At 45.4% G+C, this 24753-nt stretch overlaps 1 protein-coding gene across 3 annotated transcripts in view; it reads right to left on the bottom strand.

Annotated features, from left to right (window-relative positions):
- Positions 1-24753, bottom strand: part of luzp1 (leucine zipper protein 1) — a 103060-nt gene that overhangs the window by 66878 nt on the left and 11429 nt on the right. Inside the window, exon 1 of one of the 3 annotated variants that reach the window (XM_084310676.1) lies at positions 23642-23761. The exons of the other annotated variants lie outside the window; for them this stretch is intronic. The gene's annotated coding sequence lies outside the window, so the exon portion shown is untranslated. Of the gene's footprint in view, positions 1-23641; positions 23762-24753 lie in introns of those variants that run through there. 3 annotated transcript variants of the gene reach the window in all.

Here is a 24753-nt window from a genome sequence, read left to right as displayed (position 1 = left end):
TAGTGCAGCCACCACACACACACACACCTAGTGCAGCCACCACACACACACCTAGTGCAGCCACCATACACACACACACCCAGTGCAGCCACCACACACACACCCAGTGCAGCCACCACACACACACACACCTAGTGCAGCCACCACACACACACACACACCTAGTGCAGCCACCACACACACACACACACCTAGTGCAGCCACCACACACACACACACCTAGTGCAGCCACCACACACACACCTAGTGCAGCCACCATACACACACACACCCAGTGCAGCCACCACACACACACCCAGTGCAGCCACCACACACACACACACCTAGTGCAGCCACCACACACACACACACACACCTAGTGCAGCCACCATACACACACACACCCAGTGCAGCCACCACACACACACACACCCAGTGCAGCCACCACACACACACACACCTAGTGCAGCCACCACACACACACACACACCTAGTGCAGCCATCACACACACACACACCTAGTGCAGCCACCACACACACACCTAGTGCAGCCACCACACACACACACACCTAGTGCAGCCACCACACACACACACACACCTAGTGCAGCCACCACACACACACACACCTAGTGCAGCCACCACACACACACCTAGTGCAGCCATCATACACACACACCTAGTGACCCGCAGCCACCACACACACACCTAGTGCAGCCACCACACACACACACACCTAGTGACCCCCAGTCACTCACCACACACACACACACACACACACACACCTAGTGACCCCCAGTCACCACACTCCACACACACACACACACACACACACACACACACACACACACACACCTAGTGACCCCCAGCCCTCACACTACACACACACACACACACACACACACACACACAACTAGTGACCCCCAGCTAGGGGTGGGCGATATGACGATATTAGATAAATATCGGGTACAGTTCATAAACGATACACTTTTTAAACGTATCGTGGACATCGTGATGTTTCTCACAATCCCTCCTCACATCAGTTTATAAGCAGCGCTCTACTCTCTCGTCTCTCAAAGAAGAAAAATGCACAGACACTCACCCAAACTTACGTCACGTACACGCACACACACACCCCCAGAGAGGCGGTGCCAGAGGTTTGTTTGGAGGAAACAGAGAACGGCGATACGAGAGCCTGAGAGAAGTGGAGAGAGTTTAAACGTTGGTTAGCCCTACGTGTTTTATTTAGGGGTGCACCGATGTATCGGTCGGGTATCGGTATCGGCCGATAAGTGCCTTGTTCACTGCAATCGGCCTATCGGCCGATAAGCTTGAATGTGCCGATGGCAGTAGCCGATAAGTTCAGTCGCGTCCTGCACAACGGCGCCGCCCCCAGTCCCCCACACACACACACAAGCTACTGCATCAAAGTTACTACTAAATATTCAACATTCTCTTTTGAGACTCCGCTTCAGACTCTTATCATTTGGCACTAAAAGCTAAACATTGTCACCGATATGGCTGTCCGCAACATGTCATTAATTGTGTATGCGAGGTGGTCGCTCAGTGAGCTAGGTTAGCTAGCATGAGCTACCGGGAGATGGAAGACTAACGTTACTGGTGAAAATGTGATTTACGTTGGAATAATCCTTTGCCAACTTGCTGTACTTTGCTTGCAGGTCTGCAGCCATTATTGCTGGATTATGAATAGCCCCAACTTTAGCCAAGGTAACGTTATGGCTAAACCTTTAACGTTAGTTAACGCTAGCTTTCGGTTAGCTGTTCAATGCTATTAATAACACAACCAAGCGAACCCATCACAGCTCCCCATCAACACCCCTCTCTCGGGAAGATGGCATTTAAGAAAGTATCTGCTGTTAAAATGACACAAACATTCGTTTTGTGGCATTAACGTTATATAGTTAGTGTTACACGTTCAATAACATCAGCATATTATTTACCCGAACATAGCAAGCAAGCAAGGCATTACTCCGTTCATAGCTCAGTTCCATTCCGTTGCTCATTCCGTACCCAACTACAAATTCTGCAATTTGTTAATAAAGTTTTCAATCAGACAAATGTATAGAAAGGCTTTGTTTTATTATAACATTTGTTGCAGTAAAATCATTATGTCTCGTTTGGTCATCCTGTGGAGCGCTGGTCGGCGGGCAGCTAACGTATTAGCTACGGTAAGCTTGTTGTGGTTCTCACAAGCAGATCAATGGCGGCATGCCCGGAAGTAGAAAATGAATAAACGCTTGCCGATTGGTTTTGATTGATTGATTGAAAAGTTTATTAACAGATTGCAGAATGGGTACAGTACAGTACAGCTCAATACATACAATTGTTAAGGGGATGCAGACCAGAGAAAGACTTTCGTCTTGTTTACATCAGGGTCCCCCATTTTCAATTCATCATAACATATATGACATACATGACATACAGATAGACAGTACTGCTACATCTATACATTTATGACATATCAGATTTGCAAATACAGTACTGTTTGTGATACAAAAGTGTCCAGAAAAGGAGTGTATATACATTTGGCATAGAAACTGTACATTGGAGGAGGTTGGTTGGGTGGGGTGGGGTTGGGTGGGTTGGGTGAGGGCTGTACATTGGAGGTGTGGGGGGGGGGGGGGGGGTTGGGAAGGGGACACACACACATTTTACACTGTACATTGGAATATTGACAAAGCCTGTGGCAAGAACAGCAGGAGGTGGGTGCTAGCGGTGTGACGTAATTGGCCGAATCGACTGTCAATCAAAATGGTTCTATTGCATTGGTTGAGAGATCTGGTTGAGAGAATAGTATCCATCTGCAGGCCGCCAGACCATACTGGGAGAGGGATAGTGCTACATGGCATGGTGGAATTAATACCATAAACATATTTCTTGACGTTTCCTTTTTTTAAGTAAGTAAAGAGGCCTACAAATACAAACATACACATACAAATATACAGTAGTTTCATTACAAAAAAAATATAAAAATTACAAAAAAATATATATAAAAAAACAAAAAACATAAAAATTACAAATACTTTTTTTGCCACAAATATCGGTATCGGTATCGGCCGATTGTGTTAGTTGAACAATCGGTATCGGTGGCCAATTTTCATATCGGTGCATCCCTAGTTTTATTCAGAAACGGCAATGGAATATGGAGGTGCCGGGGTGGATGAACTGGTAGTAGCCTCGCGTTCTAACCGTTAGCATTGCGGCTAGCGTTAATGAGCTAATAAGGGACTGGATTCATAGCTTGATAGCTAGCGTCTAAATCCTCTATTGTCCGTGTGTGTCGCGTTGAAGATGACGTCACGGCGACCCAGCTACACTGACGGGGGGGGGGGGTACCGTCTTTATATCTATCTATGGGGGGTACTACCGAGTCGAGTAGGTACCATGCAGAACCTGGAAAAGCGGCATAAGAGAATACTTCATTATGTTTCATGCAATTAAAAAGTAAATATATATATGATGATGATGCACACACACCTTTACAGTGTTTTGTTTACCAATAGGATATTATAACATTGCTGATAATAAAAATCATACGTCTAAGCTATCAAGTCTTCCGTGATTTTATATTACTATATATTAAAAGTATAGGAGGACCATTCCTTGGTTACATGATTATTATTTTCTCACAGTAGTGTGTGTGTATTTTTGGCTAAAGTGGATAGAAAACAGTACTGTGCAAAAGTCTTAAGCACCCAAGAGTTTTTATATAAATAGTCTTAGATGTTAATAAAAAAAATTCTGTATTGGTGTGTCAGTAGACTACTCTTTTAGATTTTTAGAAATGCTTAATTTTTGAAAGCATCTTCATGGTTTAATGCAGACATATGTTGCAGGGACTATTTTTATCATCATGTTGGCGTGACTGTATGCTTCAAAGGGTTAAATCAAGCATTTTTAAGTGCTTTAGAGGAAATGTCAAAATATTGTGATGTACATTGTGTATCGTGATATCATTTAGAGGCCATATCGCCCAGCTCTACCCCCAGCCACTAGGGTTGGGCACCGAAAACCGGTTCTAATTAGGAACCGGTTCCTAACTTCCGGTTCTGGAACCGGAAGTAACATACCTGCATTTCGATTCTTAATTTTTTTTTTTTTTTTACTTTGTTAATTAATACCCTAGTTACAGTACAGCAACCAAATTAAACAGTATCAAGTCAACTGAAAATGTGAATAGTATGAAAAAAATGTAAAGTTTTCAAAAAAAAAAAATTCTCCTGCGAAATAAGCTGTGACCTGCACCTCAAAGAATCAGAATCGAGAATCGTTCAGAACAGGAATCGATATGGAGAATCGGAATCGGAACCGGAATCGTTCAAATCCAAACGATGCCCAACCCTACCAGCCACCACACACACACACACACACGGAGCGAAATTAACTTTTTGACTCACCGGCCAGTGGCGGGTAGATGGGAAGAGTCTACCCGCCAAGCATATTTCTTACCTGCCAATATATATTTTATATATACAATTTTTTTTTAAATAAAATATATATTATATAATCATACTTGTAGTTGTATTATCTGCGAGACATCGCCACCACGCAATAAGTCAAAATGCTTGCTATCTGCAAACAGCTCCACTGTCTGTTTTGGCTGTGTTGCTCTTCTAGAAAAATAATCCTTTCAGGGTTGCCTATTGAAATACTGTACACTTTCCTACTGTACACTTTCCTGATTAATTGAAATGGGGGACCCTGATGTAAACAAGACGAAAGTCTTTCTCTGGTCTGCATCCCCTTAACAATTGTGTGTATTGAGCTGTACTGTATTGTACCCATTCTGCAATCTGTTAATAAAGTTTTCAATCAATCAATCAATCACACCTCCAGTACAGAAACATTGTTTGAGTTTGCGTGTCAGGTAGACCATTGATTGACAGTCGAGTCTGCCAATTACATCACATCGCTTGCACTCCGGTGCTGCAGCTGGACCCATTGCCCACCTCTGCTGTTGATAACGCTAGCCAAGTTATTATACACACAGATACACAGTGGGCCAGTGACTTTGGTGTAGGGGTGTAACAATGCATCGATCCTAAGGGGGAAATTCAACTGCATCGATTTGAAAATGTTAGAATAGATTATCGCAATTTTAATGTGTACACGTTATGTTATTGTCATGTCCGTTACAGCCAACACACCGACATACGCTACTGCATCAACGTTATGATTAACAAAGCAAGGCATTCGTTTTGTTGCATTAACGTTATATTACTATTGCTATCGATAAATCTAGGTGTTCTAAAATCTATTGCTATTGGTAAGAGAGACTATAATAAGTTGGTGTCTCGGAAAACGAGAGCCCTGACCGCTGAGTTTCAGGAAGTAAACAAGAAAAATGAGAGCTTCCGATTGGTCATTTGCTTTATTTCCCATGAAACCAGTCACTTCACTCTAGGGCTGGGCGATATGGCCTAAATATGATATCACGATATTTTCTGACCTTTCGGCGATACACGATACGCATCACAATGTTTTTCTTTTTTTCCCCAAACAATTCATTATGAGGCTTACCAAGACAGTATTTGAGTTTGCAAGCTAACATTAAAGACAAAATAAAATACCCATGCATTTAGCATTTTTATATTATATATTAGATTTAGATTATTGGATTATTAGATTATATATTGCATATATTTAGCAATGAGATATTATATGATTTAGATATGAAATATGATGAATTGAAAATGGGGGACCCTGATGTAAACAAGACGAAAGTCTTTCGCTGGTCTGCATCCCCTTAACAATTGTATGTATTGAGCTGTACTGTACCCATTCTGCAATATGTTAATAAAGTTTTAAATCAATCAATCAATCAATCAATAGGATTTTAGCATTTTTATGAAACTACTGTATATTTGTATGTCTCTAAATGTTTTGATGAATTGAAAATGGAGGACCCTTATGTAAAAAAGTCGAAAGTCTTTTTCTGGTCTTCATCCTCCAGTCAGTCCACTGTTGTTGTATTGAGCTGTACTGTATTGTACCCATTCTGCAATCGTTAATAACGTTCATTCATTCATTCAATCATTCAGCCGGCAACATAATAATTTTGATTGACAGTCGAGTCTGCCAATTACGTCACACCGCTTGTACCCGCCCTGCTGTTCTTAGCACCAATCGGCAAGCAGCGCTATTCTTTTTTTACTTCCTGAATGCCCTCCTTGATTTTAACGAGAGCTCAGCTCAACGACAACAACAACAGCTCACCGCAGCCGACGAGTGATTACTAGCGCACCGCAGCATGACAACGAGGCATAATGATTTTACTGCAACACATGTTATAATAAAAGCCTTTCAATACATCCGTCTGATTGAAAACTTTATTAACAGACCGCAGAATGGGCACGCACAACTCGGCACGGACTGAGATATGAACAGTAACGCTTGCTATCTATGTCGTCATCGGACGTTGCTATGTTTGGGTAAATGCGCTGATGTGTAACTATATAACGTGTAACTATATAATGTTGATGCCACAAAACGAATGCCTTTGTTAATCATAACAAGTACTAACTTTGATGCAGTAGTGTGTGTGTGGGAGCGGCGTTGTTCAAAAGTTTGAACGGGGTGGACCAGATTGACGCGACACAATCCTCTTGGGCAAAACATCACGATATCCACGATACGTTAAAAAAGTGTATCGTTAATGAACTGTACCCGATATTTATATAATATCGTCATATCGCCCAGCCCTACTTCACTCTACTGTGATTGGACCGTTGGCTTGAGTGCAATGTGGGACTTGTAGTTTTTTAACGATCTCGCAGCGGAGGAAAAAAAAGACGAGAGAGGCTATAATCTGTATTCGCACAGCGTGCGCCAGGGTTTCCGTTAGAAAAAATTGTTGCCGGTCTCCGTGACCTGCAAGATTTCAATCTACCGGACAAATGAGATTAATTCCGGTCATAGTTTATTTAGCTTTAAAACAATTGATAGGCAGGCTATATAAAGAATGTCATCCTCAAGGCATGTAGATTTATAATATTATTACTTAAAACTAGGCTACTTTTGCGTATACAGTCATTAATATATTCCAAATAAAATAAGTCCCTCGATACTCCGTGCTGCTGCTGACTTGAAATAAAATAGACCGTGTCTGTGGACAGTCGGTCCGACACTAAACAGCAGTCTGTTATAATCACATTTTTATGAGCTAACGAATTCCGTTATATTGGACATTTGTATTAATTATATCAAGCGAAGAACTGAGAAAGCAGAGAGACGGCAACATTATCGTGGTTTGCGTGACGACTCTCTCCACCTCGCAACGACTTATTTGCAAAGAGTATGGCGCTGCAGGGCAGCTGTTCAGCTGTTATTGGCTCTTTTCTGGGAACCGCACAACAGCGCCCCCCACCCAACATTGGCTGAAAATGGCTGAATTGGAGTACTGCTGGAATATTGCATTGTACTGCTGGTACTGCGGCTCTACAGCTTCAGAAAAGTCCGCACAACCAGCACTAAGCTCTCGCCGACAACGTCGTTGTCATTATTAGAAGCAACGAGGAAACAAATGTAATGATCGTTTCGTTCATCGCATAGGCTATTTAATTTTAGCCTATTTTAATACAATTCAAATAATCAAATTGTGCTTAGACTCAGGGAATTATTTTCACCGGACATTAAGACCGGAGAGATCAAATATGTCGGACTTAAACAGATTTTGCCGGTAAAATACCGGTAATTACCGGCTAACGGAAACGCTGGCGTGCGCGTAATTGATTTTTACCGTTCGCATACAAATATTTTTAGGGGCCTGCTTATGAACTACACGTCTACACGCCACACGGCGGGCAGCCCTCTAAGTGTCATGCGCCAAAGGTAAAAACAGACCGCCCCTGGCGGGCGGCAGGCTTTAGTTTCGGTCCCTGCACACACACACACGCACACACACCTAGTGACCCCCAGCCACCACACACACACACACACCTAGTGACCCCCAGCCACCACACACACACACACACCTAGTGACCCCCAGCCACCACACACACACACACACCTAGTGACCCCCAGCCCTCACACACACACACCTAGTGACCCCCAGCCACCACACACACACACCTAGTGACCCCCAGCCCTCACACTACACACACCTAGTGACCCCCAGCCACCACACACACACACCTAGTGACCCCCAGCCACCACACACACACACCTAGTGACCCCCAGCCCTCACACTACACACACCTAGTGACCCCCAGCCACCACACACACACACCTAGTGACCCCCAGCCCTCACACTACACACACCTAGTGACCCCCAGCCACCCCACACACACACCTAGTGACCCCCAGCCCTCACACTACACACACCTAGTGACCCCCAGCCACCACACACACACACCTAGTGACCCCCAGCCACCACACACACACACCTAGTGACCCCCAGCCACCACACACACACACCTAGTGACCCCCAGCCACCACACACACACACCTAGTGACCCCCAGCCACCACACACACACACCTAGTGACCCCCAGCCACCCCACACACACACACCTAGTGACCCCCAGCCCTCACACTACACACACCTAGTGACCCCCAGCCACCACACACACACACCTAGTGACCCCCAGCCACCCCACACACACACACCTAATGACCCCCAGCCACCACACACACCTAGTGACCCCCAGCCACCCCACACACACACACCTAATGACCCCCAGCCACCACACACACCTAATGACCCCCAGCCACCACACACACACACACACACACACACCTAGTGACCCCCAGCCACCACACACACACACACCTAGTGACCCCGAGCCACCACACACACACATACCTAGTGACCCCCAGCCACCACACACACACACACACACACACACCTAGTGACCCCCAGCCACCACACACACACATACCTAGTGACCCCCAGCCACCACACACACACACACACACCTAGTGACCCCCAGCCACCACGGCACACACACACACCTAGTGACCCCCAGCCACCACACACACACCTAGTGACCCCCAGCCACCACACACACACACACACACACCTAGTGACCCCCAGCCACCACACACACACACACCTAGTGACCCCCAGCCACCACACACACACACACCTAGTGACCCCCAGCGACCACACACACCTAGTGACCCCCAGCGACCACACACACACCTAGTGCCCAGCCACCACACACAATAGTGACCCCCAGCCACCACACACACACACACACACACCTAGTGACCCCCAGCCACCACACACACACCTAGTGACCCCCAGCCACCACACACACACCTAGTGACCCCCAGCCACCACACACACACACACACACACACACCTAGTGACCCCCAGCCACCACACACACACACTGACACTACACTAGGGCTGGGCGATATGGCCTAAATATGATATCACAATATTTTCTGACCTTTCGGCGATACACGATACACATCACGATGTTTTTCCTTTTTTCCCCAAACAATTCATTATGAGGCTTACCAAGACAGTATGAGTTTGCAAGCGAACATTAAAGACAAAAGACTCATGCATTTAGCACTTTTATATTATATATTAGATTTAGATTATTGGATTCTTAGATTATATATTTAGCATTTTAGCCTTTCGTTTTTTTATATTATATATTAGATTAGATTTAGATGATTAGATTACATATTGTAACTATTTATTTATTTACATGTATGTATACATTTATTATTTGAACGGCTTAAGGCTATGTCTGTACTTGATGTTTGTTTGTTGTGTTGCATACTTGAAATAAACTTCAATCAAATCAAACCCCCCCACTTAAAAACAAAAACCTGTGTTTAACCTAGCCATCTATAAAACATCATGCTAAAACTGTGAAACAAATGTCCTACTCCCCTAAAGAAAGAAATACATAGCAAACATGACTCAGTTATCCAATAGTGCTGCTGCTTTTTATTTTGTTAAAATCTTTTAGTTAAGACTAAAAGACTACAATATATATGACTACAAGGGCCAGAAGCCGACTTCATGACGGCTTCCTGTCCTCGCATTCCATTTCCGGTTTACGTTACATTTTCAACAACAGATTGCTGCTAATTAAACACTTCATGGAAACGGAGTAGCGTTAACGTTATGTCGAGTTCATACGTGTAGTGTAGTATGAACTCCACATAACGTTAACATTACTCCGTGTCCACTGTTGCTTCCACTGTTGCGTCGCAGATGGATGGTACACTCTGTTAGCTCCGTAGCTAATCCGCTCATAGACTAACTTACCGATAGCAGTACCGTTAACGTCGGAGCTTACTCCTGGGTTTCAGGGGGCATCCCTAGCACAGAGCCACCGCCTCTCTGTCTCTGGCTAGGTGTGTGCGCTTGCGTGCGTGTATGTGCGTGTAGATGACGTAATTTGGGCAAGTGTGTGTGTGACTGACTTTTTTTTTCTGCGAGAGAGAGAGGCGAGAGAGAGAGGAAAGCATTTAGCACTTGGATTAAAAAAAATATTATTATTATTTTATATAAAACATTTTTTTTTAATAAAATATATATATTATATAATCATACTTGTAGTTGTATTATCTGCGAGACATCGCCACCTCGCTGTCTGCAAACAGCTCCACTGTCTGTGTGTATACTCGAGTGGCCTCCAGCTCCAGCAAGGATTCTCCGGCGCTGCAGCTGGACCCTAAACTCTACATTTAGCATGAAAGGATTCTCCTGCGCTGCACTTGGCCCTAAACTCTACATTCAGCATGAAAGGATTCTCCTGTGCTGCACCTGGACCCTATTCAGCAGCCCTCATGCGATGTAAGCCAGGGGCTCGAATACGCATGTTGTAGGACATTGATGTCAGGAGCTATCTGTAGCTACTGCTGGATGGCGTTGGGACAACGCCTCTTAACTATTTAGTTTACTGGGACATTTCGTAGTGACTAGTGAGCTAACGTGGGCTAACATGAGCTACCTAGCCAACGGAGGTATTATGCACTGGACACTTGCTGGAGCAGTTGTTGATGTCGGGAGCTATCAGTAGCTAGCCGGCTGGATAACGTTACACAATGCCTCATGTATTAAAGCCCAACCTCCAGGTTAAACCCTACTGATCAATTATGGGTAGTTTACATCATTGGTATATAATTTCATTATTTATTTTTTTCCATTTGACACCGGAAATGCCACTCTGAAAGAGTTAAAAAGGTCCACGCACGAATAACATGCACGCGCGAATCAAAAAAGCTTATCAAACGCCGACGTCACAACAGGTCAACAGGACAACAGGTGCATATTAATGAGCCGAATCTAAAAGCTTATCAGACGCTAGCACCTAGCACGGCCGTGACGTCACTTCAGGAAACGTATGCCTTATGTCCGTCCGGGTCATAGTACTAGATCAATGGTGGCTCACTCGGTGCATCACAGTTAGCCTATATCTCCGCCGTCCCTGCTACACGCAGTCGGGACCACTACACTCACTGACGTTAGCCTATAGCCCGCCGTCCCTGCGGGTGGTTCTCTCCTCTTTGTGTGCCCCCGTCCCCGCGGAGGAGCTTGTGGACTCGATGGCGGCGGCGGCCGCGGGGCGCCGGAGCCCGCAGCGCTAGTTAGCTCATAGCTATCGTGTAACACTAGCCTTTGCGGGCTCGGGCGCCCTGCGGCTGCCGCCGCCGTCGCGTCCATGGGCCCCCCGGCAGGGCACCCGTGGGGACGGGTCGGGGTGTACAGAGAGGAGAGAACCATTTTGGGTCGGCCGTTCATGCCGGCCAGCGAGCCGGATGTCGGGATATGTTGTTAGCACAATAGCTACCAAGCTAAGCTATGTTATCTACTAACGTTATAAACACAATATGTGTACAACGACACAATGATTTACATTATTACAAATATGGTAACGTGGTTGTGGCTTTTACAAATAGTGGTTAGCTTTAGAGATGGATGGATGGCTATAATCACGGAGCAATAGTGAGGTGAAACAGATACATTTCCATTCGGCTAGTAGTAGCAAGCATATATCTATGGTAGCAAGGCTCTCTGCCTGCCACTAGCTGTGTGACTCTCAGCGCCCCCTGGTGAGCCCCCTGTTGTCCTGCACCTGTTGTGACGACATTACACGCGCACGTTATGAACCATTGATTAAAATATGCACGTGCGTGGTGATTGTGTTGGGCAGACAAAATGTTTGATAAAAACGCTAAAACTGGGTCAATTTCAATACTTTTTTTCCCCCTTCTTCATGAAAGCCACTGTTGGCCTAGTCCACATTGTTTATTGAACAAAAATACAACGTGGAGGTTGACCTTTAAACTAAAAGTGAATAGTTGACTGGGTCATTTTGTAACAGTAGCTAACATTAGCTCACGGAGGTCCCTCTGACTAGACTAATGTCACGGTGACTGTCTGAGGCCCCGTCCACACGAACGCTGGTTTTAATATAACCATGATTGTATGTGCGCAGTTGCACTGTTCGGCCACACACAACCGGGGATTTGCTACACTGCAACCGCGGTCTTTGAAACCGGTGGCCAGGGTGAAGTTGTGCGGTTTTGCAGTTGCGTGTGGGCATAGCAACCGAGGTTATTCCCAGTGTTTACAGCAGAGCTGTCGCAATTATTTCCCATGTTCACGGCAGACCGCGGGGTAGAGAGATTATAGCAGAGCCAACTACACCAGTGTTTACAGCAGAGCTGTCCCAAGTAGCGTTATATGAAAATGATTGTAACAAACTTTTGTTCGAAACGTATCGTCTGTGTTGAAGAGTGTTGTGATCGACTGATGTCTTGTCGCATTCCTGACCTGACGCTGAGAGTAAACATGTAGCTGCAGCTAAACTAAACTCATGTGTTGTCAAGTTATTGTTATAAGGAACCCAGTCCAGACTGCATCCCCTTAACAATTGTTTGTATTGAGCCGTATTGTATTGTACCCATTCTGCAATGTGTTAAATAACGTTTACATCCATTTCATATCGGTAACGTTACCACATTACGTTAGCATTTAAGCTATATACTATACATGGATATAGCCATTCACATTAGCATGTAGCTAACAACACCGGCGGTCTTTTGTGAGACTAAACTATCCGCTCTTGGTGGTAAATTGTGTTGCTGATGGTTGTTTCATCAACAAAATGAGAGGCAGAACACAGTGAATGTATCCGTTTGTTTATTGCAGTTTCTTTCTTTGCTGAAAATATATGTTCCGTTGGCAAAATGATCAATAGGGTCCAGCTGTGCTTCTAAACAGGAAGTTTACTTCTTCTTCTTCAGTGAATTAATGGCAGATCGCGACCCAACAGGAAGTTTAGTGAGCGTTCAGCCTTTTCTGATTGGTTGAAATGGCCTTCATGTCTGAACAACATCGCCGCCTACTGTTTTGGCATTGTACTAAATGTATCGGTTGCTGGGTTCCCAGCTCTGCCGTGAGTACGCAGTTATACACGGTTGTTCACCTGTGTTCACCGTGTGGACGGAGTTTTATTTTTTCAAACTTCGGTCATATTAAATCCAAACGCTCGTGTGGACAGGGCCTCAGGCAATAGCCTCTGTTTACATGCAGCATACAGAAACAGGTGCGGGAAAGGTAGGGGCAGCAGTGCGCGGTGCGCTGCATGTCTGTGCTGAGACAGCGAGTGAGAACTGCGCTAAGAATTGGATCATGATTTTCGGTTTTCACATGACCATTGCCCGCCACACGGCGGGCAGACCTCTCAGAGGGAGGCGCCAAACGTAAAAACTGAGCGCCAATGGCGGGTGGCGGGCTTTAATTTCGCCCCCTGCACACACACCTAGTGACCCCCAGCCACCAAACACACACACTCCTAGTGACCCCCAGCCACCACATACACACCTAGTGCCCAGCCACCACACACACACCTAGTGCCCAGCCACCACACACAAACCTAGTGCCCACTGCCCAGCCACCACACACACACCTAGTGCCCACTGCCCAGCCACCACACACAAGACTATGCAACATTATCCAAGGCTTTAAATGCTACCACTGAACGTTGACTTGCATTCTTTCTACATAACTTTAAATTGTCTAACTATTTTCTATTCTAATTTACTTGTTTTGTTTTCGTGTCTAAACCGGTCTTGAAAGTGTGTGTGAAAGTGTCTGCACTATGCTTACGTTGCACCAAGAGAGACTCTTTGTTACACTGGAACGGTATAATGACAATACATTGAATTGAATACAGACCGAGCGGCATTCCACCGGCTGATATTTGCATTCCAGCATCAGGGCAAGGAGAGGCAAGAATGCCGTCTGCACGGTGAGCTGTCGCACAGAAAATCATTCCACCTCCTTCCTTTCAATTCAAACCCACAGAACCGGTTCGAAAGTCTTCCGTGTCATTTGCCATTAACTCATTTGTGTTAGAGTCAAGTGACAGGTAAATGCTTTTGATCTCTAACCGAGTAACCGCATGTCTCAGGAGGAGAGGACAAGAGGTGCGTTAGTGAGTGTGCTTTGCTTAGCATTCCTTTACTGAACACAAAACAAAACCTTCAAAACACGGATTGGAAACGGTTTCGCATTCGGTGTTGATTGACGCCTTTGATACACGTTACCGACACTATGTGACCTCCTTGATACATGTTACCGACACTATGTGACCTCTTTGATACATGTTACCGACACTATGTGACCTCTTTGATACATGTTACTGACACTATGTGACCTCTTTGATACATGTTACTGACACTATGTGACCTCTTTGATACACGTTACTGACACTATGTGACCTCTTTGATACACGTTACTGACACTATGTGACCTCTTTGATACACGTTACCGACAACATGTGACCTCTTTGATACACATTACTGACAACATGCAACCTCTTTGATACACGTTACTGACAACATGTGACCTCTTTGATACACATTACTGACAACATGTGACCTCTTTGATACATGTTACTGACACTATGTGACCTCTTTGATACACGTTACTGACAACATGTGACCTCTTTGATACACGTTACTGACAACATGCGACCTCTTTGATACACACGTTACTGACAACATGTGACCTCTTTGATACACATTACTGACAACATGTGACCTCTTTGATACACGTTACTGACAACATGTGACCTCTTTGATACACGTTACTGACAACATGTGACCTCTTTGATACACGTTACTGACAACATGTAACCTCTTTGATACACACGTTACTGACAACATGTGACCTCTTTGATACACACGTTACTGACAACATGTGACCTCTTTGATACACGTTACTGACAACATGTGACCTCTTTGATACACGTTACTGACAACATGTGACCTCTTTGATACACGTTACTGACAACATGTGACCTCTTTGATACACACGTTACTGACAACATGTGACCTCTTTGATACACACGTTACTGACAACATGTGACCTCTTTGATACACGTTACTGACAACATGTGACCTCTTTGATACACGTTACTGACAACATGTGACCTCTTTGATACACGTTACTGACAACATGTGACCTCTTTGATACACATTACTGACAACATGTGACCTCTTTGATACACGTTCCTGACAACATGTGACCTCTGATACATGTTACTGACAGTGACACTATGTGACCTCTTTGATACACGTTACTGACACTATGTGACCTCTTTGATACACGTTACTGACACTATGTGACCTCTTTGATACACGTTACTGACACTATGTGACCTCTTTGATACACGTTACTGACAACATGTGACCTCTTTGATACACGTTACTGACAACATGTGACCTCTTTGATACACGTTACTGACACTATGTGACCTCTTTGATACACATCACTGACACCATGTGATGGTGGAATGTTGAGTTTTGAACATATTTCCAAGCTGTAAAGGAATTTTTTTAAAGGAGCACAGCGTGTTTCAGTTCCAATGGGATGATGACGCCGTTCCCTTCTGCCTGGGCTCCTGCTCTGTAAGAATCTGTTCCTACGTACCTGTTCATATTAGGAGAAGAATCTTGTATTGTATTAATAAAAAATAAATCTCCCCGGTAGTTTCAGCGAGCTCCGAAACACATCCTCTTGTTCTGTGGCTGGCCGGCAGACCCAACCCATGTGAGGAATCATTCCTGGGCTGGCAGAGCAGAATTGATAGGTATATTGTTCCCTTTTAAGGTCAATTGTTGTCAGGAGTGTTTGTTGGCACGGCTCACGGACCAGATGCAGCTCACTGGCAGAGGAGATAAAACACGGATTTAACAGCATTCTTCACAACAGTATGCACCTTTTACCAGAGAGAGAGAGGGGGGGGGGGAAGGAATGAGAGAGAGAGGGAGGGAGACAGAGGGAGATTTGGGGGAGTGGATGAAAGAATGGCATGGATGACAGAAGAGAGAAGAGAAGGGAAAGAGGTGGAGTGAAGTACAGTAAGAGTGAGTTTGAAAGAGAGAACGTTTGGAACTGAGAGCAAAAGGACAAGAGGGAGAGAGAGAGAGAGAAGAGAGAGAAGAGAGAGAGATAACTAGACAAAACAAAAAACAAGGAGGGTACAGCAGTAGTGAGTGGGAGGGCGAGAGGAGAGCTGCTCCCTGGCACCAGACACTACTGTGCCCTTGTTTGACCAGGCTGTACAAACACTCCATCACATCTGGTCCAGAATCACACATGGGCATGCATGCACTCACACACACACACTCGCACACACATGCAAAATGAAGATCACGCATTCACTCCACCCGCCCTCCCTCCTCCTCCTCACAAGGGTCCAAAGCTGGGATGCTGAGCGTGGCATAGAGGAGAAATGTGCCATGCAGTGTAAAAAAAACAGTAAATCCAACCCATCATGTAAAACCATGAGCAGGCATTGTTCTGCTCCAAGGGGAAGGAGAGAGGGAGGGAACCAGGGACGGCCGGGCCCAGCTTAGCTCGACAAATAAACCCAGACACACAGGGGGGGAAAGAGGGGAAGGAGACGGCCCAACGCTGGATCATAAAATATGCCTGGTATTCCACACTGGTCCACACAACACAAATGAGCCACTCAGGGAGTTGGGAGTGTGATTCCTGTGGGGCTCCTGTGCATGCGTGCGTGTGTGTGCTTGTGTGCGGGTGTACTAGTCTACTTCCGCACACACACACACACCTCAGCTGAGGGAAAGGAGGAAGTGCCTTATCCTGTGATGGGTGTGTCTGCTGACTGACCAATAAAACAATCACATCTGACACAGTAAATCAGCCTCATTGAAAGCATGGGGGGGGGGGCCTAACAATAACAATCTCATTTAGAACTCTGAATACCAAACTTAAGGTCAATGTTTTCACTTCCAGAACAAGGACTAACAGTTTAACCAAATGTTTGTTGACCTCACCATAAAGCGAGGCTACTATTATGGCCTCAGAGGAAGAGAGGAGAGGAAGAGGGGCTAGAGCAGAGAGGAGAGATGGAGGGCCCACCAGATGGAGGGGCGGTGATGAATCGCACATGGGATGTTGTTTCTGTGTGTGTGTGTGTGTGTGTGTGTGTGTGTCTCAGTTTGAGAGCTTGTATGCCGCCTCAGCATACCGTGCTCTAGCTCTCAATGTAGCTAAGATCAACAGTCCAGCCTGTATAGGCTTCCATATAGTGATGTTAAACTGCCTCAAACAATATCAGGGTCCACACCGTTCGCGCCTGACTATATACTGTATAGCCTACTAGACTAGACGAGTACACACAGCCCGGGCACGAAGCTTTCAAGCTCTCTAAATTAAACTCGGGGAGTCCTCATTAAACTCGGGAGTTTAAGTCGCGGTTCACCGACGACATTCTATTTTTAAAAAAGGACTATTTCGCTTGCGCTCCTGCCGCCCGACTTGGCCTCAGCGAGCAGCGCGCCAGCACGGGGACGTTCCAAAACCAACGCTGGAGAGGGAGGAACGAGCGAAAACCAACCAGCCCTGGGGTTTTTACAACGGCTGCACTGAATGGATCCCTGAGGTCACTTCCAAAATAAAGCCAGAGGGGGGGGGGGGGAGCCGAAAATAGCCCCTGCCACTGGGGTCTCTGCATGCATCATCGCCACAACGATGAAAGCCCCCATAACCAGACAAGCTAACGGAATGATGGATGGATGAATAAATGGACGGATGAATGCCTCTAGGAAAAACATCACTTGAGTTTAGTTGGGAGCAAAAGGCGGCTGAGGACAGAGAGGAAATCGAGAGGGGGGAAAGGGGAACGCCTAGAGAAATTGGCCGTATTCACACAGTGGCCATTTTGAGCGTATGTCATGCTCAGGTTGGGATTCTTACATCGTGCTCACTGGTTGGGGTTCCTTTTTTGAAAGGAATCCCAACCTGAGCATGACATAAGAGCAGTATGGCCACCGTGTGAATATGGTCAATAGGCCTAGTTTAGAAGTAAAAAGAAAATAATGATTAAAAAATCAAGTTTAGATAACCCGACTGTTAATCTGATGGATGGTCAATAGTCTTGAAGTATAATTAGTACAGTATTACTATAGTATAATTTCAGTATAGTAGTACAATAGTATAGTATTATTATACTAATATTGTTGTGGTGTTGAGCAAGAGCAGTGTATCCCATTTTAGTATCCTTTAAAGATTCAATAAAAGCACAGAAAGTCAAAGTCAGAAGGGGATGTAGAGAGGCCACAAAAATAGAGGATTAAGCAGAGGAAAGGGAAAAGAGAGGAGAGGAAAGCAGAGGAGAGGAGAGGAAGGGAAGACTGGGTTGCCATGGTGTCTGGAAATTCCTCTCTCTTTCTCTCTCTGAGAACATGTATATTTTCAGATCACAAGAAAAATAATCTGTGGGAGGAATTTTATTTTGAGAGCTGCCTGGTAGATCCCAGGCTTAGTACAAGGCATAGGGGAACGCGTGTGGATGTGTGTGTGTGTGTGTGTGTGTATATGTGTGTATATGTGTGTGTATATGTGTGTGTGCAATGCATGTGTATGTGTGTGTGTGCATGTGTATGTGTGTGTGTGTATTATATATGTGTCCTAGAGGGGAGGAATAAAAGCTCTCATCAATCAGCAGGTTTATCAGTGTGTCACCAGTGTCATCACCAGGTACACTGAGCAGTAAATAGAACGCAGGGATCACAGCGCTAAACACAGCCACATGTGAGCTGGTGTGCACAGACACACACACATTACACACACACACACACACACTAACTAGGGCTGTCTTTAAGTAAAGGAATTAATAGTCATGGATTTTGCCGACTAATCGGTTATTTGTTTTTATAGACAAATCTGTAAAACTGGGTTTCCCACATGCAAGCATGCAGAAGGACCTCTTTAAATGAAAAAGAAAATGACTAAGCGATTAACAAAGTCTTGTACGACTAAGACCAAACTGACCGATTAATCAACTAATTGTTTAAAGCCACAGACACGCTGCAATTTTAGCCGACTTCCGCCCAACCCAGTCAAAATCATTCACGGTGAACGGTGGTCGGCGGACTTGGGTCATTCAGTGTAACAGGGTTACACACAGACAGCCGGTTCGCTGCCGATCCACGCCACCCAGGTAGAGCCATATGAAATCCGTTTTATTATTTTCCAAATTCCATTTTATTTTTTCCCAAATTCCATTTTTTCCATTTGAATATTTCAGAATTCTGTATTTTGCTTTTTATGCTCATTTTACCATCAGAAATAGTGTCTAATAAGTGGGAATGAATAAATGTCCACAATTGAATAAGATGTAACAGTCCATTTAATGTTTTTAAGTGCTGCAACTCAGAAATACAGTTCAATTTTACACAATATTTTTCAATTAATATTGTGACAAAATAAAAATACATATTTCAATTGTAAACAATAGATACAGCTAGCTACTACTGACATTATCAAAATGACAATGTCAGTAACCTAGCTATATCTATTATATTGTGATGAAATATATAGTAATGCATAATTTAGGCACCTTTAGTTTAGTTTATTTCATTTATAAAGGACAGTGTATAATGACAATCGTTTGCATTAAACAAATGGATGGGTGCACTGGATTTAGCAAGAAGCTATCATTTCCATCTATAGTCCTATGTACTGTAACGTTTCATAGCTATTTAAGTTTATTTAGATTATAAAGGGCAGTGTATAATGACAATCGTTTGCATTAAACAAATGGATGAGTGCACCAGATTTAGCAAGAAGCTATCATTTCCATCTATAGTCCTATGTACTGTAACGTTTCATAGCTATTTAAGTTTATTTAGATTATAAAGGGCAGTGTATAATGACAATCGTTTGCATTAAACAAATGGATGGGTGCACCAGATTTAGCTAGAACTTCTAGAAGCTATCATTTCCATCTATAGTCCTATAACGTTACATAGCTATTTAAGTGTATTTAGTTTATAAAGGACAATGTGTAATGACAATTGTTTGCATTAAACAAATGGATGGGTGCACTAGATTTAGCTAGAAGCTATCATGTCCTAACGTTATAGCTATTTAATCACAATAGTGTCGCAAGTGTTTTTGCGGGTCCAGTCCACGGAACGTTGACAGAATTAGCAAAACACCTTATCACCGGAGGCATAAAAGTCATTAGGATACTGTTCTGCTCTGAATTGAGGGCTTATTGTGGAATTCTTTAGCTTCTTGACGATGTTAACACTGAAGCAGCCAGACGCTTGAGCACCGCTGTGTTGTGTGTAACACGCTGTAGCGTCCCCGCCTCCCCGGTCGCATGTGCACCAAACGTTCCACCCAAAAACGAAATTTCAGTCCAGATTAGGCCAAATTCTGCAATATTCAACATTTTGCAGTTGATTCCATTTTTATTGGTTAATTCCACGATTCCGTCCGCGATTCCGTCCGCGATTCCGTGAACGCGGATTTCATATGGCTCTACACCCAGGGCTCTGACTGAGTTCTGGCAGTGTCCGGGGTTTTTTGGGCACAGGTTGTGCGGCGTGACCGGTGCCACGGGGCGATCCCGGTGGGTGACGGACAACAAAAGAAAAAAAAAGACTGTAAACATCATGTTAAAATAGAAAGGGAAGTGAACACAACCCGACTGGAGCAGAGGCGGAGTGGAATGTGTGCAGGGGAACGAAAGTCTTTTCATGTGTCAATCCGGGACAGACGTGGAACAGAAGGCCGCACGGGGAGAAACAGCGGAGCTACCGGCTGAGCAGACTAGACGACGGGAAAGCAGATGGAAATCATTTGTAAACATGATGCGTGTGATATGGTGTCGGGGCCAGCGGTTAACGTGATAGCGGTGTTGAAGCGTGTCGGCCGGCGGCCTGACGCAGCAGGATGCAGCCTCTGGTGCACAGCAGCTCCAGCAGGACAGCAGCTCCAGCTCACACAGCAGCTCCACCTCACACAGCAGCTCCACCTCACACAGCAGCTCCACCTCACACAGCAGCTCCACCTCACACAGCAGCTCCACCTCACACAGCAGCTCCACCTCACACAGCAGCTCCAGCAGGACAGCAGCTCCACCTCACACAACAGCTCCAGCAGGACAGCAGCTCCACCTCACACAGCAGCTCCAGCAGGACAGCAGCTCCAGCAGGACAGCAGCTCCACCTCACACAGCAGCTCCACCTCACACAGCAGCTCCAGGTCACACAGCAGCTCCACCTCACACAGCAGCTCCACCTCACACAGCAGCTCCACCTCACACAGCAGCTCCACCTCACACAGCAGCTCCACCTCACACAGCAGCTCCACCTCACACAGCAGCTCCACCTCACACACCTCACACAGCAGCTCCACCTCACACAGCAGCTCCACCTCACACAGCAGCTCCAGCAGGACAGCAGCTCCAGGTCAGACAGCAGCTCCACCTCACACAGGCCAATGAGCCACATCTCACCTCTCTCCCATCATCGCACCATTTGGACGTATGATCATTTATAAATGTAAACATAAAAAAATATATAATATACACACACTTCTATATGGACACAAACACATGATCACATAAAGACACACAACTATCCATTTACCCAAGAGCACACGCACACACACAACCTTTAGCCCCCTGCTCCAGGGCAATATAGAACAGGTTATAGCCTTGCCTGCTAACTGTACATCAAGGAAGCAGATTTCTGAATGTTGACACAGGTGTCTGAGTCGTCTCTCGCTCTCTCACCCCATTTCTTACCCTCTGGATTAGTTCTACTCTCTCTCTCTCTCTCTGTAGGATGACCGGGAGGACCTGATTGCTTTTGTTTTACTGTTACACTGTGTGTGGCTTGCTAGGGGAGAGAGTGAGATAGATAGACAGACAGACAGACAGACAGACAGACAGACAGACAGACAGACAGACAGACAGAAGGGTGGAGCTAAAGGAGGAGCATGGTCCAGGGGTTGGTCTGGTCAGCCCTACTGTGCTTTGGACCTCACAAGTCTGTACAGGCCCACGGTTGCTAGGCACTCCATGTTGTTGCAAGGACATTGAAATCTCTCTCTGCCTCTCTTTCAAAAGAATAGATAAATCAAAGCTCATGGTCATTATAGAGGTCATGTTTTACAAGTAGCCTGCTGCTTCACCCTCTGTCTCTGTGTGTTTTGCTCTCTCTCTCCCTCTCTCTACCCCCACCCCCACCCATCTCTCTCAACCCCCCTTTCTCTCATCCTCTCTAGTCTCTACCATCTCTCTCTTGACTTGACCCCTTCTCTACTCTCTCTACCCTCCCTCTAACATCTCTCTCCATACTCTTCTCTCTCTACCCCCCCCCTCTACCATCTTTCTCTCCATACTCCTCTCTCTACCATCTCTCTCAATCCTCCTCTCTCTCTACCCCCCTTCTCCTTCTCCGTCTCCTCCTCTCTACCCCCCTACCAATTATCTCCACCTTCTCCCTCTCTCTGGAATCTCCTCTCTCTCTACCCCCCTTCTCCTTCTCCGTCTCCTCCTCTCTACCCCCCTACCAATTATCTCCACCTTCTCCCTCTCTCTGGAATCATGCTGAATCTAACACTCAAACACAGCAGGAACAAGGTATGGAAGTATGGAACAAGTTGAAAGGGGAAGTGAGTGGAATAATCACACACTACAAATCTCTCTCTGTCCATCCATGTCTTTGTGAATATTTGGAACAAACAACCAGCACCTCTGGAAGAATCGCAGCACTGACCATTGATCATGTGTCTAGAATCTGCAGCAGTACAGCCAGAACCTCAGACATCCAACAGACTGCTTTTTATATTCCAGTTTAAGTCAAAGATCTTCTAATGTGTGAGACGATCTCTCATTCTCATTTGATCATTTCATAATCTCTCTTGTGACTTTACCGTCGAATTACAAAACCCCAGGTGAAAAGGGTGATTTTGTTCAGGTTCAGACACTAATTTCATGATCTAACCGGGCCCCTTCAGACGTTTTGGACTGACCCGACCTTAATCGGATATTCGCTGTGGAGCCCACCGCCTGGAAAGAACAGACCAAAACATCACCAAGAGTAAGAGAGCAAGACGGTTGGGAACATTTATTTAACTATATCGCCGCGGTAGAGGTATTGAAAGTGACGTATGACAGTGCTCCCAAAACATAAACATCGATTAAATATCTAGCGATGGAACCCAAAACACACAAACCCCTCCACTGAGTAAAAGGATATTTGGTTCAACATTTACCCTTTTATGGATATTACTTAGCAGATACACTTTGGGATTCTTGACATGTGTGCGAGTGTGGGTAGGTGGTAAGTGGTCATATTTTCATATCTTGGGTTAGCGGTCTCCTCTGGGCTTACCGAGGAGTGATCCATCAAGACGAGTTATGTGTAGTCTACCGTCTCCTCTTCCCCTGCAGTGTCATGGGACCGGCTTGTTGTGGAAGGACCTGCCGGGTAAGTAGAGCGTGATGTTCACAGAGAGTCCAGCTCCCTGCCCCTCCTGACTGACCGGCCACATCTCTACTGAAGGAAAAGAATGCACCTTGAACCAGACTGGAATGACTCCTGAAATATGCCAAAAATGCCCCCCCCCCCCCCCTCTTCCTTCTTACATAGGCTAGCTAGCCCACCCCTCTTCCTTCTTGACGCCCCCCCCCCCCCTAACCCACAGCATTCCTATGTTCTTCACAGCAGCGAACACACATAGGCTCACGCTCTCACACACACAAAATGTTAAGGACATTAATAACACAAGTTTCCACCCAGCTGACCCAGACATGCCTTTTAAGGGTAAGCGGTTCAGATTTCTCTTTTCATTAACTTCCAAAAATACCCTGCTTGGACCGAGCCAGGGGAGGAGAATGAGAGAAGGAGGAGGGAGGGAGGGTGGGGGGGACACACACCAGCCAGCGGAGAGAAATGAGGAGAGAGAAAGAGAGAAAAAGAGGGAAAACAGAAAAAAGAGACAAGATAATAATCACAAGGAGTCAGACGGTGCTGGAGTATCTGCCTGTTACCAGCGTTCAAGAACACAGGAGAAATGTGGCAGAGGAATTTACAAGAGGTTTCTTTTGACTTTAAAGTGACTGTTAAAACCTCTCTCTCTCTTCCTCTCTCTCTCTCTCTCTCTCCCCCCTCCCACATGCACTTGAAGTCGGTCTCACCCCCCCCCCCCCCCCTTTTCTTCCAGGATTGTTGAGGTAGCCATTTTTAGGGAGACGTGCCGTGTAGGAACAGAACAAAACAGGCACAGGGGGATCTTCTGTAAAACAACTTGTAGGAGTTTAAAAGTCCAACAGAAACCCAACACCCAAACAGGAAACACTTGGACTGAAAATACTGTACACCAGGCAAAGAATTACTGCAGGTCAACTCGAAAACATATAGAAATGTAGGCTACGGTAGCAGAGTGACCCACATAGTAGTCGACGCGGTCCAAATTCCAGCCGTGTGGGGAGGCTGGAAGCGGG

Source organism: Notolepis coatsorum, assembly GCF_963971535.1.
Source record: "Notolepis coatsorum genome assembly, chromosome: 3".
NCBI classification, from domain to species: domain Eukaryota; kingdom Metazoa; phylum Chordata; class Actinopteri; order Aulopiformes; family Paralepididae; genus Notolepis; species Notolepis coatsorum.
This window is presented reverse-complemented; position numbering and strand designations above follow the sequence as displayed.